This window comes from Eubalaena glacialis, chromosome 5, assembly GCF_028564815.1.
Source record: "Eubalaena glacialis isolate mEubGla1 chromosome 5, mEubGla1.1.hap2.+ XY, whole genome shotgun sequence".
NCBI classification, from domain to species: Eukaryota; Metazoa; Chordata; class Mammalia; order Artiodactyla; family Balaenidae; genus Eubalaena; species Eubalaena glacialis.
In genome coordinates this window covers 76,865,797-76,869,995 of record NC_083720.1, presented here as the reverse complement: position 1 = coordinate 76,869,995, position 4,199 = coordinate 76,865,797, and the positions used below count along the sequence as shown (strand labels likewise).

Sequence of the window (4,199 nt, the reverse complement as noted above, 5' to 3'; positions counted from 1 at the left end):
GATCATTGAAATGAAGAATGACTTTTCTCCCTGATAGCACTTTCGGAAAACAAACAAACAAAATAAAACCTTTGATGTACTGTTAAGTGAAAAAAACAAGGTGTAGAACAATGTGTATTGTACATTATTATTTGTGTATTTAAGACGCATATACATATATGAATGTTTGTAACTACATAAGATGTCTCCAGCAGAATACTCTAGAAACTGGCAATAAAGATTATCTATGGTAAGGGAACTGGTGGCTGCTGGGGGACAGGGGTGCAAGAGAGAATTATTTTTCACTGAATACTCCTTAAAACTTTATCTATTGGTGTGTGTGTTCCTATTACCACTCAAAATAAAGAATAAATTTTTTAAAGGAAGAAAGTGCACCTCCTCTGGCCTAGCCCCTTGTTTCACTGCAATCAGACTATATGTCTTAGGACTCAGATGCCTTGACTTTTTTTTTTTTTTAGTCTTTATTGAATTTGTTACAATATTGCTTCTGTTTTATGTTTTGGGTTTTTGGCCGCAAGGCATGTGGGATCTTAGCTCCCCAACCAGGGATCAAACCCGCACCCCCTGCATTGGAAGGCAAAGTCTTAACCACTAGACCGCCAGGGAAGTCCCAGATGCCTTGACTTTTGAAGAGACTTGGGAGGCGGAGCTGGCACAAGAGGAGGAGGACCTTCTGGCACGTTCTCTTCCCCTCCATAGTTGAGGTGCCGTATCAACATCCTCTGAGTCTCCACAGACAACCAGGACAAAATGAAGGGGCAGGAACCAGAGCCCGTTGGCTTCCACAAGCGAAAGTGATCAGCTGTTTTCTTAAAAACAGAGCCAAAATATATATATATATATATATATATATATATATCTTCTGATCTCACTCTGAGTTACATTATGAACTTTCCAAAAGTCAGTCCTTAGATTTCCACCTGACAGCCAAGGATGTTTTTCTGTTAAATTTTAATCATATCACTAGAGTTTATTAATTGTTTCAAAAAACAGACATCTATGTCCATTCATTAAAAAAAAAAAAAGACAGAGTAAATAAATCAACTTTCAAATCATGTCCTTCTGTAAACACCAGCTGCACCGGAAAAGGAAGGCAGCCTGTGAGCAGCTTCCCACTGCAGTGCTGGGCTGGGGCTGTCCACGCACATGCTCAGAGCTTGTTGATGTGTCCTACAGCCCACAGGAAAGAACCTCAGCGGAAAGCAAGAAGGCAGAACAATTGTGTGAACCTACCTCCCCTTCTTACACTCCAAACATCTGGCTCTTGTGTGTGTCACCTCTTTGATTCAAACCTGCTCTGGGGTTATTGATAAAGAAAATCTCCACCTGGGTGAGGAGGGGTGGGTGTGGACCAACTACTTCTTCACTAAAGAACAATTAGCACAGGCTCACTTTTTGTAGCTAAAGAGTGGAGCAGGTTGGTTATAAACCATGTTTCTGAAATTGCCCAGCTAGTTCTCTGCCAACTCTTTACAGGGATACTGAAACAAAAGCTGGAAGCAAAGAGATAGTAAGAAAAGCCCTTACGACTGGGGCTATGGGAAAAGGTAAACACCCAAGACGCCATCTTGGTATTGGCCAGCCGTAGGGAAATCTCTGCTGTTTAACATAATGCGTTTATAAACACAGATGTCAGGGATGACAAGTTTGTTTTTGTAGTTCTGCATCTTTCGTTTCCCCAGTTGATTCTTATTCTTATCTTCTTCCACGTCAGAACAGCCAAACAGGATTCAAGTGATACATTTGGATGGCTTGCTTCCCTGAATTGTGTCTCTATTCATTTACAGGACAGACACTTAATTCCACCTGTGGAAATGGCAGTTTTGCAATTGTCACAACCATTGTCCTGCTCATTTCATTTTACTGGGGTACTTTGGATAACAACCTCCTGGACTTATTTCGATGGCAGTTTGATAGTAATGTTGGCTGGAGATCAGCTATTAAGTTTATGTGCTCATCAAATTTTAACTAAATGCCTAATTTAAAAGTAATTAGAGCCACTTGAATTTGGTTGGGCGCCAAAGTTAAGTTGCAGGCAGAACTTGAGGACTGCAGGCTGCGTGCTTAGTGTGCAGGAGACTGCATTCCCTTCTCTTTTCCACCTCTCTCATTATCAGCACTTACACCCGGGGATGGGTGGATGGGTGGGTGCAGAAAGTGAGGGAAATAAAGTGCCACTGAGCCAGTGCCACTGGAAGAAATTCAACAGGGTTCAATGCAAAGTCATGCATTTAGGCTGGAAAAAAGAAATCAATTGCACAATTTTAGACTGGGGGAGACCAAATCGGCAGGCACATACATGAAAGAGATTTGACAGTTTAGTTAACTGCAAGCTTATTTAAAAAAAATTAAAACCGTGGTAGGACTTACAATACACTAAAACCCACCGTTCTAAATACTTTACAAATATTAACTCTTTTCATTCTTTATGAGCAATTTTGTGAAGTAAATACTATCAATATGTCCCATTATCGCATGGGAAATTGAGGCAGAAAGAGAATAAATAACTTGCACGTAGTTACCTAGCTAGAAAGTGCCAGAGCCATGATCAAATTCAGACAATATGGCCACAGAGTCCACGCTTTTAATGCTGGACCTTGATACAAACCAGTAGTGGGCAGATTCACTTTTCATGTTGTCCCTGGTTAAAGCTCATTACGGTGAATATCATGATAATCAAAGTTTCCATGAAAAGAAAAATAGATGTCCAAAGTCTATGTCAATTGCTTCAAATAATAGTGAACAAAAGAAAATTCTACAACCTTAAAAATAATTAATATTATCCTAATAAATATGGTACGATGTTGTTAAACCCACATTTTTGTGATAGTTTTGATGGAAACAATATCAACAAAAATATAAGGGCAACATTTCAAGTCAAATTAACCTTCTGGGTCTTCAGTCTCATCTGTCCAATGTGTCGAATGAGCTCAATCATTTCAATCCCTTCAAACTTTAAGATTCTAATACAGGCATACCTTGGAGTTATTGCAGGTTTGGTTCCAAACCACCCAAATAAAGCAAATTTTGCAAAAAAGTGAGTCATAGGAATTTATTGTTTCCCAGTGCATTTAAAAGTTATAGTTACACTATACTGTAGTCTATTAAGTATGCAATAGCATTGTGTCTAAAAAAACAATGTACATACCTTAATTTTAGAAATGCTGAGGTTTTTGGTTCAAGATGGCAGAGTAGAGGGACGTGCTCTCACTCTCTCTTGCGAGAGCACCAGAATCACAATTAACTGCTAAGCAATCATCGACAGGAAGACACTGGAACTCACCAAAAAAGATACCCCACATCCAAAGACAAAGGAGAAGCCACAATGAGATGGTAGGAGGGGCGCAATCACAATAAAATCAAATCCCATAACTGCTGTGTGGGTGACTCACAAACTCGAGAATACTTATACCACAGAAGTCCACCCACTGGAGTGAAGGTTCTGAGCCCCACGTCAGGCTTCCCAACCTGGGGGTCTGGCAATGGGAGGGGGAATTCCTAGAGAAACAGACTTTGAAGGCTAGCGGGATTTGATTGCAGGACTTCGACAGGACTGGGGGAAACAGAGACTCCACTCTTGGAGGGCACACACAAAGTAGTGTGTGCATCGGGACCCAGGGGAAGGAGCAGTGAACCCAGGGGAGACTGAACCAGACCTACCTGCGAGTGTTGGAGGGTCTCCTGCAGAGGCAGGGGGTGGCTGTGTCTCACCGTGAGGACAAGGACACTGGCAGCAGTTCTGGGAAGTACTCCTTGGCATGAGGCCTCCTGAAGTCGGCCATTAGCCCCACCAAAGAGCCCGGGTAGCCTCCAGTGTTGGGTCGCCTCAGGCCAAACAAACAACAGGGAGGGAACCCAGCCCCACCCATCAGCAGACAAGCGGATTAAAGTTTTACTGAGCTCTGCCCACCAGAGCAACACCCAGCTCTGCCCACCACCAGTCCCTCCCATCAGGAAACTTGCACTAACCTCTTAGATAGCCTCATCCACCAGAGGGCAGACAGCAGAAGCAAGAAGAACTACAATCCTGCAGCCTGTGGAACAAAAACCACATTCACAGAAAGATAGACAAGGTTAAAAGGCAGAGGGCTATGTACCAGATGAAGGAACAAGATAAAACCTCAGAAAAACAACTAAATGAAGTGGAGATAGGCAACCTTCCAGGAAAAGAATTCAGAATAATGATAGTGAAGATGCTC

General features: G+C 42.1%; 1 long non-coding RNA gene across 1 annotated transcript; it reads right to left on the bottom strand.

The window, feature by feature from the left end:
• Positions 1-469: 469 nt before the first annotated feature.
• LOC133092156 (uncharacterized) lies at positions 470-3,855 on the bottom strand. Its single transcript, XR_009701030.1, has 3 exons — positions 3,661-3,855; positions 3,149-3,272; positions 470-809 (listed from the first exon to the last, which is right to left on the bottom strand). It is a non-coding gene; the product is annotated as an uncharacterized LOC133092156 (long non-coding RNA).
• Positions 3,856-4,199: the final 344 nt, after the last annotated feature.